This window comes from Gopherus flavomarginatus, chromosome 11, assembly GCF_025201925.1.
Source record: "Gopherus flavomarginatus isolate rGopFla2 chromosome 11, rGopFla2.mat.asm, whole genome shotgun sequence".
NCBI lineage: Eukaryota > Metazoa > Chordata > Testudines > Testudinidae > Gopherus > Gopherus flavomarginatus.
Window position 1 is genome coordinate 45,508,913 of NC_066627.1, and position 14,978 is coordinate 45,523,890.

Sequence of the window (14,978 nt, forward strand, 5' to 3'; positions counted from 1 at the left end):
TCATTGGGATGCTGGGCTACTACCGGAGGTCCATGCCCCACTTTAGCTCCATAGCCGCCCTCATCACTGAGCTATGTAAGAAGGGTAAGCCAGATAACGTGGTCTGGACAGAGCAGTGCCAGAGTGCTCTCTGTGCTCTGAAGGAGGCTCTGGTCAAGGGCCTGATTCTGGTAAAACCAGACTTTGACAAGCCCTTTATGGTGTTCACCAATGCCTCAGACACATGGCTGGGTGTGGTGCTAATGCAGGTTGATGGAAAGGGGGAGAGACTACTACTACTACCAGGCTTGCTTCTCTGAAGAGGGGAAAGTTGAAAAAAAAGAGAAAAAAAGCTTTTGGAAAGTCTCAATTCCAGTATTGGGATAGATAATGGTGCAGATTTAATCAAAGTCCTAGCCAGAGTAAACCTTACTGTGGACAACAACTTGAAGTCAACTTCTAAAAAAAAAAAAAAAAAAGGCTTGTACAGAAGTCATTTTAGAGTTGTTTCCCTGATAATGTTTATTTCACTAGGACAAAAGGGACAAAAAAGGCTAAAAGAAAGCAAAGTAAAAGGGAATAAAAATTTTTATCCAGGTAACTGATTTTCCACTACAAAACCTCTCCACAACTCAATAAAGGAATATCAAGTTGCTAAATTCGGTAAAGGGGATGATGGGAATGAAGACTGAGGAAGATGGGGAAATCTGGCACTCTATGGTAACAGAATCTGTCATTCCCTTTGAGGCCATAAAAACCACTCAGGGAATATGGACATTTCATGTACCAAATAAGGCAGTGTTTTTCAAACTGAGGTCTCTGGGCCAATGGGGGCTGTTGGAAGTGGCACAGGCCGAGAGATATACTGGCCGTTGCTTCCAGCAGCTCCCATTGGCTTGCATCGGCGAACCGCGGCCATTGGGAGCCGCAATCAGCTGGACCTGCAGACGGGGCAGGTAAACAAACCCACCCGGCCTGCCAGGGGCTTTCCCTACACAAGCAGTGACCCCAGTTTGAGAAACACTGAAATAAGGCATGTATTTCTGTGTGGGTACAGGGATTAGCATCCAAGATATTAACAAAAGAGTGCCAAGAAGCATCAGGAAAACATGCTTTAATAGTTAAGAGGGAATATAATCCAACTAACAAAAGGGACCTCAAGTGTAATAAATGGTGCATATGCATTGGGGGACAACCTATCCCAAGCAATTAATATCAAAATTGGGGAATCATGGGACCCGCGTACACCACATAAAGAAACCCCTCAGACACACCAACATCATCAGGAAAAAGAACCCCAAGAATATATAATTCAAGGGGCTTGGTTTTAAAATGAAACTAAAATTCCAGTAATAAATATAGGATCTGCTGTAAAATTGTATAACATCACCGAGAATTTGAAAATGTGTCAATAAAAATGCAATTGGTGCACATAGAACATGTTTACTGGGGTGTCATAATAAATCTGTATTTAAAGTGACCAAACAAAAGTCTCCTTAAATATGCTTTAAGATGCCATACCTCATGTGGGGACAATGTGTAATATATGGAAGGATAAACATGGGTTAATATAACCAAATCAACACAAAAATGTCACAAATTTCCAAAACGTATAAAATGGTTAATTGCAGATTGTAATCATAGTATATATATACACAACAAATCTAAATTTAAGATTTCTGTAATCTTTAGTCTCCAAGGAGTGGATAATCAACAGTCTGTCAGAGAGTCACCAGGCTCATGCTCAAAAACTGCTCTCTAAAAAGCCAGTCAAAACCCTGGCAAGGCATGCCTCCCCTCACACTGCTGCTGGGGCAAAAGAAGCCTATGTGGCCTTGGTTTTCCTGTATCTGGCTTCGGGGCATTTAGCATCCCCACAGTGAGTCCGCCTGGGCGTGGGCCCTGCACATCAACTCCACAGTTAGCTTTAACTCTTAACCAACATTGTAAAATGGAGGGTTTATTAATGAACAGGTACACAATGTGGAACAGACTTGTTGGCATGGGAGCTGGTAACTGTCAGCCATGTCCATCTTGGACTCCCCGCCTCTCTCTCAACCACAGACTGCCCACTTTCTAGTGACCTGACCTCCAACATGCCTATTGCCCCTCCTCCTGATCTTTGTCTCACTTCCCGGGCAAAGTGGCACCTAGGTTTTAGGTTATGAAGAGCACCTTCTATAGCTTACATACAGGCAACTGAAGCAGCCTTTCCTGCCTTCAAGGGTCTTAGCAAGTCACACGCCCTTGTTCCAACCACCTAAGCATGGGTGTAACATGCAGGAAAACTAAGGCACCACACACAGTATTTATGCAAAACAGTTAAAACTCACATAGACTCACTTACAACAAAAAGTGTACCAGGTAATATATATCCGCACCTGGAAAATAAAACAGGGCACTATGGAATAGTACCAGAAGGAAATGGACTATCGTAAATATCCAAAGTGAAATGGAAACAAATAATAGGAGCCAAGGAAAAACAGAGCACCTTAGTCACAGGAGGAAATTGAAATTTGAATTAAAAAGGGGGTAAACGCAACATGAATTTACAATAAAAAAAGGGTTGGTGGGAATTACATAAAATAAACCAAGATATATGTTGGTATCAAATGGAAAAGGGTAATGTAGTAATAAATAACCTGGCCTTTGGACCAAGGAATGTAACGTACGTGTGAAGGTGTAACTCACTTCCAGTACGAACAATATCAAATGCGGTCTCAAATAACTAAAACCTTTGTGACTCACCCTAGATTAACATAGCCAAATTTAAGGAAAATAGAGCGGAATAATAGAGATTGGGATATGAAAATACAAACTAATCAAGGCACACTAGACCAAATAGAACAGTCAAATAGACGAATAATATCTGTAAGAGGAATGCTTGCTCGAAAAAATAAATTTGTTTAAAAGGCTGTAGAAAAAATATGATCTCAGATGTGTACTTGGTATAATGCTGTATGTCAAGAAACAGCATACAATAAAATTAAATGGGCAATGTTATTTTAAATTCCTGAAACTGCAGTATTATTCCTTGTATATTTCTGTTTTGAATATCAAACGTGTAAGCAATATAAAAAAACCAAGCTCTGCAAAAACCTTATAAAATTAAGTTGTTGAATTATGCTACTAAAAATCGTAAGATCGTGCTTTAAGTTTTATAGAAACCAGAAAAGGAGAGACATGATCTAATAGTTAGTGTACAAATTGTGGGTATGATTGATGTGATATTACAATTATCTTTGGTAATTGAATATCGAATGGAGGACTGTTGGGATAGTGACAAATTCATCTGGCCATACTGAATGAATGGTGAGAACATGGCTTGATATGACTGAACTGCCAAAGAGGATTCTGGGAGCAGAATCTTTCTCTTAGCATCAGGCTAAGCCAGAAGTGAAACTGACTGGCTCCACCCTGCATGTATGATCAGTCTGATTCTGGAGTCAGCAAATATGTCAACTTGAAGTCAGACAACATGTGTAGAACATCCTGAGTGGAGCATGGGCTGGCTGGAGCATCTTAACCCTGTTGAAGGACATCACACAGGGGCTGAAGTGGAAGATTGATAAGGGAGTGAATGTGGGGTAATGTTCAGTTTGCACCACTCTGCATTCTCCTCCTAAAGTATGAATTAGGTAAAAAGTAGTAGCCACATGCCCACTGGGCATGATTTTAAGACGTGACTCCTTTGAGGAAAAAGAGTATAAAAATCAAGCAAATTAAATTATTGTTGGGGGATTCCTTAATTAACACTTAAAGAAGCAATGCTACTAGACAGAGTAGCCAAAACTCTGCCCCGTGGGCTCAAGTAGGACTGCGACCAGAGGGGTTTCCAGGCAACCAAGGCCTTGCCTGTAGGTAATCCAACACAGACCAGAGGACTGAGGAGACCAGACCTGGAGAGAAGAAATCGTCCATAGAACTGGTAACTACCCTCTCTGTTTGCTAAGCAGGGCCTGTCTGTGTATGTTTGTGAAAGAGAGGCTTGCTAAGAGGAATGTATAGCTCTTAATGTATAGTTCTTAAATGTCTAACATAGGAGTTATGTGCTTAATGTAACCCTTTACCGCTTGTATAATTCCCTCTCATATAAACTGCTGTGTATGTAAGAGAATTACTGTGGACCTTTTTCACTGGTATGACAGTAATCTGCTCCACTGGGAGCCATTAAAGATCCATTCAGGGGTAGTAGCCCCCTGGTGCCAACAGTTCCCAGTTTTTGGAGCTGTGCAGGGGTTACCACATGCCGGGGTCCAGCTGATGTCTTTAATTATTATTGTTATTATTTGCTGTTTGCATGAGAGTATTGCCTATAAATCCAAATCAAGGCCCACGGCCTGACTGTGCTAGGCACTATGTAAACATATAACAAAAAGACTAACCTTGCCTCCAAGGGCTCATGGGCTATGTGACAGATAGGACTTGACCAGAGGATAGATGAGACCAATAGGGTGGGGAAGGGTGGGAGGATAATGTAACAAAATAAAGAAAGATCAGCAGACAAACAGAACTTATTTGCTTGTCAGTGCCAGGAGCCAGTGTTTTCCTGGCCTCGTGGCAGAGGTGGGTTTCAAGGAGAGATATAAAAGAGCTTAAAGTTTTGCAGCCTGGAAGAACCCTGTAGTCGATTGGCTGAACGGGTTGCATAAAGCTGTGAACCTGATTCTTAGAGGTGGCTTGTCTCTAATACCAATGTTTTATTTGTCTAAACAGGAACAATCTTGGCCACCAGAACATTCAGATGAGGAAAACCAGTGCCCTTCTATTAAAGTCCTGCTTTTCTCATGTCTGCAAGTTACATTCCTTCTATGTTGTTCTGGCACTCCGGGTTGCCTTCAGCTAAAGCAAGAGTATTGTTTTCTACCACTGAAGGGAAAACTAAGCACTTAAACAGAGACCACAGATCTGTGGTGAGAAGCAGAGGAGAGCCCGAAATGCCCCTAAAATTCATTCCAAAGTGCAGTATCTTGTATACACTTCATCAAACAGTTTAGGATTTGATCTATTGTTGATGCACTGGAGTTAAACTCTTTTGTCTTTGGGTTGTTTGTGTGATGAATTCCTTTGATTCTTCTGTGGCACTTTTCAATTTTATGCCACATTTCATTCCAATAATGCTCTTTAACACAACTGAAGGGCTGCTTTGATACTTTCTAAATCTCTCCTTATTTTATTGGGCTGGGGTGCCTGAAGCACCCTTTCATAGAAGGCTTATGTAAAAGAAGTCAAGCCCCTCAGGAATCTTTCAAAAAATATCTAAAAGAAAAGATAAAACTTCTTCATTGCGTTCTTTTCACTAAAGTTAGAGTGTGTCATAGTTATTATTTGTACATGTCAAACAGTACAATAGTTTATATATATGGAGCCAGGGTAGTGAAGATTTCCATAACAGCTACTCATGAAAGATCTGTCTTTCAGAGAAAACTTTATCCCAACTCATCTTCTTTATCTTTTCAAACAATATAGAATCATAGAATCGTAGGACTGGAAGGGACCTTGAGAGGTCATCTAAGCCAGTCCTGTGCACGCATGGCAGGACTAAGTATTATCTAGAACATCCTTGACACAGGTGTTTGTCTAACCTGGTCTTAAAACTCGCCAACGATGGAGATTGTACAACCTATGTATTACAACTAAAGTCATGCTGGATTGTACTAGTTACCTTATTGATTAAAGAGAATAAGATAAAAGGATGTGTACAACAGCTTCTCGTAAAGGACAACAGAACGTGTAATATAATGCAAAAAGAGTGCCAATCTATTCAGTGTCATTATTTTGCATCTACAGGTCTTGGCCAAAAACTGCAGAAAGTTCTAAGCATCCAGCATCTGCAAATCAAGTGTCTTGAGTGGGGCACCCTACAATGGAGGCACCCAGAATCATTAGTGATTTTAGAAAATCTTGAGCCTTGTCAGAATCGTTAGTGATAAATCACAAGAATACAGATGATAATTACTAGTCACACGCCTTTATGCTCTCCTGGAAGTAGGGTGACCAGATGTCCCAATTTTATAGGGACATCCCTGGTCCTATAAAATTGGGACATCTGGTCACCCTACTTGGGACATCCTGATTTTTGGCTCTTTTTCTTACATAGGCTCTTGTTACCTCCCACCCTCTGTCCCGATTTTTCACATTTGCTGTCTGGTCACACTACCTGGAAGAGACTGAGGCCCTGATCCTAAAAGGTATTTAGGCACCTAACTCCCAGGTGATCTGAGCTGAGCCTCAGATCCCATAGTGATGGACACAGTGCAAGACTCTGAATAGATTATAATGTTGCATTTCTGAAACCCAGTGTGGTCTTACTGAGTTATCACAGTTATCACTGTACTGATGCCACTGCCCCGCTGCAATGCATCTGGTGAAGACGCTGTATGTTGATGGGAGCGAGTTCTGCCCTCAGCATCATAAAACCACCTCTGCAAACAAAAGAAGCTCTCCTGCCGACATAACGTTCTGCACACAATCCCTTATGTTGGTGTAACTTACATCGCTCGGGGGCATGGGGGCTATTCACACTCCTGAGTGACATAAGTTTGCCAACATAAGCTGTAGTATAGACATAGTCTTAGAGTGTTGTTTTCATAAACACGTATGGAAGTTGTCTACACAACTCCCACTCCTACATCAATGCTAGACAGTTCTTTACAAAACCCGATCATTACTAGCTATTTGTTACACTTTTTGGGGGGAGGGAGTGGGGTTTGGAAAACGGGATGTGAATGATTTTCAGGCTTGAGGGTTCACATATTGGACTACTGTTTTTTACAGGCACAACATTTATACCCCTAAATATTAGGTCAGGCCTCAGCCAACGAGAAATTGTGTACCCTTTAAATCGTTTTATAAAGAGCAGCTGTTGCTGGTGTTGGCTAAAAGTTAGGCTGAATCATTCAACTTGGCTAAGCCTGACATGGGCCTCTCACTGACAGACAGGAGATAGTCTCCAAAATAAATATTGGCAAAGGTGAGAAAGAGTTAGGCCAGATACTTTCAGAGAAAACAAATGTGAATCGTCACTGCGTAGTGACAATCTTGAGATTATAAAGAGAATGGCTTATGGTTGAACCATTCCTCATTATCATTCCAATCTTTTGGCCAATTTTTTTCCATTGGATGCACATATATACAGGGAGCTGTGGGGTATCCCACCACCTCGCACTAGTTTGCTCTAGGCCCAAGCCCTGGGTCAGGGCTGGCTGGTAAACAAACAGTCAGGGGCTCAGGGCCCTTAGGAGGGGCTGAGCCAATAGTCCAATCAGAGCCCTGGCCCTAGGTCAGGGCAGGGCAGCAAACACACAGTCAGAAGCTCAGGCCTCTGAGCGTCTGGTGCGAGGGGGAGACGGTCACCCGTGAGTGGGGTGGCAGGGGGGACACAGGCCCACCCGCTCCACTGCGTCCCAGCCTGGGGCCCTAGCTGATGCATCAATGGGGATCCTGACCGCAACACACTGACATTGGTTCTGGCGCTGCTGTGGCCAGGCCAGGATTGGCTGCCCCCGGGCTACTTCCAGACTCCCCCTTGTAAGGTACCTCGGCGGTTCCCAGCACCATCGGTTCCTCAGAGTAACTAGCAAAGGGTAGGCTTGGCTGCTCCTCAGAATAGCTGGCGAGGGGTAGGTGTGGCTCCTCCTCGGGGTAGCTGGCGAGGGGTAGGTGCAGCTCCTCCTCGGGGTAGCTGGCGAGGGGCAGGCTCAGCTCCTCCTTTGGGTAGCTGGCGAGGGGTAGGCTCGGCTTCTCCTCGGGGTAGCTGGCGAGGGGTAGGCTCAGCTTCTCCTCAGGGTAGCTGGTGAGGGGTAGGCACAGCTCCTCCTCGGGGTAGCTGGCGAGGGGTAGGCTCGGCTGCTCCTCAGGGTAGCTGGCGAGGGGTAGGCTCGGCTGCTCCTCAGGGTAGCTGGCGAGGGGTAGGCACAGCTCCTTCTCGGGGTAACTGGCGAGGGGTAGGCGCAGCTCCTCCTCGGGGTAGCTGGCGAGGGGTAGGCTCGGCTGCTCCTCAGGGTAGCTGGCGAGGGGTAGGCTCAGCTGCTCCTCAGGGTAGCTGGCGAGGGGTAGGCTCAGCTGCTCCTCAGGGTAGCTGGCGAGGGGTAGGTGCAGCTCCTCCTCGGGGTAGCTGGCGAGGGGTAGGCTCGGCTGCTCCTCAGGGTAGCTGGCGAGGGGTAGGCACAGCTCCTTCTCGGGGTAGCTGGCGAGGGGTAGGCGCAGCTGCTCCTCAGGGTAGCTGGCGAGGGGTAGGCGCAGCTCCTCCTCGGGGTAGCTGGCGAGGGGTAGGCTCGGCTTCTCCTCAGGGTAGCTGGCAAGGGGTAGCCTCGGCTGCTCCTCGGGGTAGCTGGCGAGAGGTAGGCAGGGCTCCTCCTCGGGGTAGCTGGCGAGGGGTAGGCTCAGCGCCTCCTCAGAGTAGCTGGCGAGGGGTAGGCACGGCTGCTCCTTGGGGTAGCTGGCGAGAGGTAGGCAGGGCTCCTCCTCAGGGTAGCTGGCGAGGTTTAGGCTCAGCGCCTCCTCAGAGTAGCTGGCGAGGGGTAGGCTCGGCGCCTCCTCAGGGTAGCTGGCGAGGGGTAGGCTCGGCTGCTCCTCAGAGTAGCTGGCGAGGGGTAGGCTCAGCGCCTCCTCAGAGTAGCTGGCGAGGGGTAGGCTCGGCTGCTCCTCAGAGTAGCTGGCGAGGGGTAGGCTCGGCGCCTCCTCAGGGTAGCTGGCGAGGGGTAGGCTCAGCGCCTCCTCAGAGTAGCTGGCGAGGGGTAGGCTCAGCGCCTCCTCAGGGTAGCTGGCGAGGGGTAGGCTCGGCTGCTCCTTGGGGTAGCTGGCGAGGGGTAGGCTCAGCTGCTTCTCGGGGTAGGTGGCGAGGGGTAGGCTCAGCTGCTCCTCAGGGTAGCTGGCGAGGGGTAGGCCCGGCTGCTTCTCGGGGTAGCTGGCGAGGGGTAGGCTCGGCGCCTCCTCGGGGTAGCTGGCGAGGGGTAGGCCCGGCTGCTTCTCAGGGTAGCTGGCGAGGGGTAGGCCCGGCTGCTTCTCGGGGTAGGTGGCGAGGGGTAGGCACAGCTCCTCCTCGGGGTAGCTGGCGAGGGGTAGGCCCGGCTGCTTCTCGGGGTAGGTGGCGAGGGGTAGGCTCGGCTGGCCTAGCCAGTCGTTGGGTCGACCGCGGTCTGCTGGTGTCTGCTGGTGCTAGGCCACAGGCATCTGGTCTCTCCGGCGGCTTGCTTTTAACTGAGCTTTGCAGTGGGGCTTTTCTACTTCCCGTCCTGCGTCGTGACCTCTGGGGGGTGGGGGAGGATCCACTGGCTCCGCCCACATTAGTGCTAGGGGAGGCTCGTCCCTCAGCGGGGCTGTGGGGTATCCCACCACCTCACTACAGCTACATATAGGGATCTAGGGCAAAATTTAGCTCTCTATCAAAAACAAAAAAAAAGAGAGAAGAGGACTGATTATTGTGCCAGTTGTTTGGTTTTCTTACCATCCTTGTGAGAGTGAAGAACCAATATGTGAATGCATTATTTAGTCTGAGAATTATGGTAGTTTGTTCACACTTTTAATTTTCTATATTCTGCCTTTTCATTACTTACATTTGAACCTTTCCCCTCCATAGGTTTGTAAGCTGAAGAGAGAAAATCAGACTTTCTGACAAGCAGAGCACGAAAGGACAAGACCAAATATGTATGAGCTACAGACTACACAAGGCATCAGTTTAATTGATCTAGGAGAAGGTTAAGGGTTGACTAGATCACAGTCTACAAGTGCCTACATGGGGTGGAGATTTCTGACAGTAGATAGCTCTCTAATCGAGCAGAAAAAGGCATGATTAAATCTTGTGTCTGGAAGCGGAAGCTAGACAAATTCAGACTAGAAATCAGATACACATGTTTAACAGTGAGGGGAGTTATCTGCTGGAACAACTTATCTGAGGCCAGAGTGGATTCTGTATTACTTGAAGTGTTTAAATCAAGACTAGATGTTTTTAAGAGCTATGCTGCAGCCCAACCAGAAGTTATAGGCTTGATGCAAGAATTATTGGATGAGGTTCTCTGGCCTGGGCTATGGAGGAGGTTGGAATAGTTGGTCCTTTCTGGTCTTTCTGTGAGTCAACATTGCCATATTGTCCCTCCTTCTGTAAACAAAGATATAATCAGCAAATGTGGCAAAGATGACTCAAGAATTTCACAAATCTCTTAAAAACTCTGGGATATAACCCTGCCAGAAGAACCGATCCGGGAAAGAATTATATGAAAATGATATTCACTCTATAAAAAATCAAATAGCATAAAAAACTCTTTTCTTGAGCTATTTGATTATAACACCACAGATTGTTAAAACTGAATGAGTAATTAAATTCAATGTATTTTTTACTTTATGCTCTGTTTGTTTATTTTGTTCATGTATTTCTCATCTTCTGCCGTGGAAGTCAATAAAGTAATTAACACAGTGGTTCTCAAACTGGGGCCGCCGCTTGTGTAGGGAAAGCCCCTGGCAGGCCAGGCCGGTTTGTTTACCTGCCGGGTCTGCAGATTCAGCCGATCGCAGTTCCCCATGGCCACGGTTCGCTGCTCCAGGCCAATGGGGGCTGCGGGAAGCAACGGCCAGCAAATCCCTTGTCCCATGCTGTTTCTCACAGCCCCCATTGGCCTGGAGCAGCGAATCGCAGCCAGTGGGAGCCGTGATCAGCTGGACCTGTGGACGGGGCAGGTAAATAAACTAGCACAGCCCAGCCCACCAAGGGCTTTCCCTATGCAAGCGGCGGCCCCAGTTTGAGAACCACTGCATTATCCCTTTTGTTTATGGCTGTTTTTACTCTTAGGTTCTTATACTCTAGCATCAAATTGTTATTATCAACCACCATTTTTATGGGCCCAATCCTGGCAGGTGCTGAGTCCCTTCTGGAAGACATTGATTTCTGTGGGATCTGAAGGTGCTTTGTGGATTTGCAGGATTGAGAACTTCTGGGAACTTCATTACACTATGCTTGGTGCAGTGCCACCAACCATGATCACTCTAACTGGGGCAACTGTCCTCAGTAGCCTGTGCACATTTGATGATCCTGATGATGAGGGTGCTTAGCCACTTTCAGGGTCAAGCTTTGTAGTTAAGCATCTGGCTTGATATTTTGGTTCCTTCAGAGGAGGAATAAAATACATTTCCCATTGGGTAAAACATGCTGCAGCTCTTACTGCAAACAAAGAGAGAGAGAGATTTTCTCTCGACATCTATTGCAATCAGTGACTAAAATCAAAGCAATTTAAATCAAAACTCCTGAGACAACGTTGAATCCTGCAGGACTTCTCCAAAATAATAAGGGTCCACTGTGCTGTGGCTTTTGAGCTGCATATGGCATTTGGGGCAAAAAATTCCTTTGTTCATTTCTAGCTCACTGTCTTAAATGTCTGAATTAGGCCAGATCCTCAGCTGGTACAAATGCATGTAGTTGTATTGGGGTCAGTAAACAGGTGTGTAAACCCAAGGGGTTGTGCAGGAGAGATGTTTTACTGACATAGGATGTATCACACAGAACCTGAGATGATAACAGAGAACTTGTCAGAGTGAGGGCTGTGAGAGACACTCAGGAATTGTAAAATTGTTAGCTCTTTAATCTTTCTCTCATTAAACATACCTACCAAATGTGTCCCCTCTACTGAAGCTGCTACCCAGTTCAGAGCCTCCTGTACATGATTTACACTGATTACTTCCTGGCACAGGTATGCCAGTCAGGTGGGGAAGAGACGTGTTCCTTGCCCAACAGAGCTGTGCTGGAGAAGTCCCTAAACTGTGCTTTTACCAATAGAATTTGTGCCACTGGGTCTGCCAAGCCACTACCACTCCTCATTCAAATCCCTGCATAAAAACCGTCCCTCGTCTAGGTTGCCCATGCCCATCCTCACCCCACCTCCTCCCTGCTGTGTGTGACACCTCTTTGTGCCACATCGAACCGTGGTTTGCGGAGCTGTTACGGACAGAGTCCCTGGCTTCTAGTCTATTTCGGACAAACACCTCACCCAGTTTTGGATGCTATAAGGAAAGGTAGCAAAATAAATAATATTCAAAAGAAGTCTTTATTCAAAAGCTTACTAGAGGGAGGTCTGCACCCAAGTGGACCTCCCGGGGACATAAGCTCTGCATCACAGCAGTAATGACAGCCTTAAAAGGCCAGTGGTACCTGGGCACGGTTATCTGTCATGGGTGAGGCTCAAGGGGGAGGCAATCTTGAACACAGTCTGGGTGGCCAGTTAAAAGAGAAGCAATGTGATCACTAGTAGATGAGTGCAAGCCTGGCTCTAGGTTTTTTGATGCCCCAAGCTAAAAAAACAACAACAAACAAAAAAAACTTGCTACTGCCTGTCGGACTGCCGAAGAAAAAAAAAGGCAGTTGCAGGTAGCGTGTGGAGGGCGGCAAAGGCGGCTCGCAGGGGCGTGAAGGGCGACGCTGCAGTCCACTCGCAGCCGGGTGACAGGGGCTCCCCTCCGGCCTTGGAGTGTTTCTCCCAGCCAGGCAGGCGGAGCCCCCAGGGGCTGCAGGAGGTGCTGGCTCAGCTGCTTCTTTAAAGGTGGCTTGGCCGGGCTGGGCTCCGAGTGGCGCGAGAAGCAGAGGCTGGTGCAGGCAGCAGGGAGTGGCACGTCTCGGGGAGCCCAGCAGCACGGTGAGCGGTGGGGATTGCTACTTCCTGCCTCCCGGGCCCGGGTCCATGCCACGGCTGGGCTGGGACTGGCGGAGCGCGGGGAGCCGGCCGGGGGCTCCGGAGCTGCGGTCCAGGCTGCCAAAGCAAAAAAAAAAAAAAAAAAAAAGAAAAACCACCGCAGGACGGCCGGAATGCTGCCCCTTACAATGCCGACCCAGGCATGTGCTTTCTTCTCTGGTGCCTGGAGCCGGCTCTGGATGAGTCAACAGACAAGGAAACCTCAGTTCTGTTCTGCTGTGTGACCTTGGGCTAGTCATTTAATCTCTCTGAGCTTTGCTTCCCCTTCCTTTATGCTTGTTTATTTAGAATATAAGCTCTTTGGCGGACACTGTCTCTCATCATGTGTATGTACAGCACCTGACACAGTGGGGCCTCGATCTCCATTGTGACCTCCAGGACCTATTTATAAATAATATTAATATAAAGTGGCAAAAAGTGAAGCCCAAAGCCTTGAAGGTTCCCTGAATGAATTCTTCCCTTTGCTACTGCCATCAGCACGTCACAGATAACAGGCCTCTTACATCTAACTTCCACCTAAGAAGCTTAAGCAGGAGCTTCTGATTTGGTTTCTTAAGTGCGAGCAAAACTTGATAGAGGCTCATGCATCTCCAAATTGCTGTTGGGCAGAGTGAACAGCCGAGAGCAGATGTGCAGCAGCTTCCTATGCAATCTGGTCATCAACAAGCCATTGTTTAATATCACTGCAACCGAATTGCAAAGGGAAGGGCTACATTGCTGCATCGTACCTGCTGTTCTCTGCCATTCCTGCAGGTGTATGGACATCATGGGCAGACTTTAAGTTATGCTTATACTTTAAACAGGCACATATTCGATTATGGAATGATTTAGCTTTTAAAATGCAAACACAGGGTCAAATTCTTAAACAATATGAAATTGTTGTAATGTAGATGTTGTAATACGCTATAGGCTGCATGGGCCTGGTATACATGCTGTATGCTTGACATGAGGACATGAGTTGCCTGCTGGCAGCTGAAGCAAGGATTTAAGGTTATGAGCGGTCAAGAATTGTCTGTGCAAAACAAACTTGGTCATGTCTGTAAGAGGAAATGGAATGTTTTGGATTATGGCAGCCTGCCCAGAACTGCTCTTCTGGAGTTATGGATGAAAGGCTTAGTAATCAGACAAAGAACTAATGATGCAACGGACTGGTCTATGAAAAAGGTTGTTTGCTATAGCTGAAGTTGGAATCAGACATCGACCCAGCGTCCTGAAAAAGAAGAGGCGTGTAACGTGAGGTTCCCCACGCCTTGTGATCAGAATGAATTTTGACAGGCCATCGGGGTTTCCTTCGGATCTTCAGATTCTGGTGTAGCGTGAAAGGAGTGTGAATGTGGAGTGAGTGGGGTTTATACTGTAATCAATAAAAATATTTAGAGTATTATATATCAACACTGTGTCTGGTATCTGCCTGCTCCCCCATCCCATAGGGAGGCCTCTATCAGAGCCTAATAAAATGTCCCTTAAAATGAGAGTCCATGCAAGCTGCCGAAACGCTGATGTGTGCTCATGATTTGGTTGATAGCAGCCTCACATGCGTACAACCCCCTCGCATAGGTTATTTCAGCCAACAGCATGAACAACCTGAATGTGATGGTGTGCACAGACATCCCCGCTGGGTCAAGGGACTCACAAGCATAATAATTCAGCCCAGGACCCCCATGTGTAAAAAATCCATCACTAAGAATGCAAGTGAAAATGCAGAAAAATAATTGCATATGCAAGTTATTTACACAAATAACTGGTGGGGGGCACATTTTGAAAACTAGGCCCATTCTGCCTACAGGGCATTTGATGCATTCCCTTTGGCTAACCTTGTTTCTTCCTATGATTATTCAGAGATCAGGGAGTAGGGCAATATTTTTTATTTGACTGACTTCTGTTGGTGAGAGAGACAAGCTTTCGAGCCACACAGAGCTCCTCCTCAGACATTTTAATGGTAAAGTGGCATTTCAGCTGGAATTCTTAGTTCTGCGGGAACTATTGTGCTGTCTATTTTCCCCTCTATTTTATTCATAAAGATAAATGTTGTGATAATCTGCTTGTGCATGAAAAGAAAACAACATAAACCTAGAAAATATTTATTTTTATTTGAGTTCCATTGTAATATAAGGTGGTAAAGACTAAAAATCTGTCATTGCTGGTTGCAGCCTTGCCAGTTTCACCAGTAATTGTTTCTTTCCTTTGTTTGCCAGCCCTGTACATTTTAGAAGGAACATGCACTGTGAGGTGTGGCTCTGAACTCTCCAGCTGTGCATAATGGGTATGCTGGAGTGTGTCACCCAAACACGCCAGAGAACAATAGCTGCAGCGTGTCCCTGC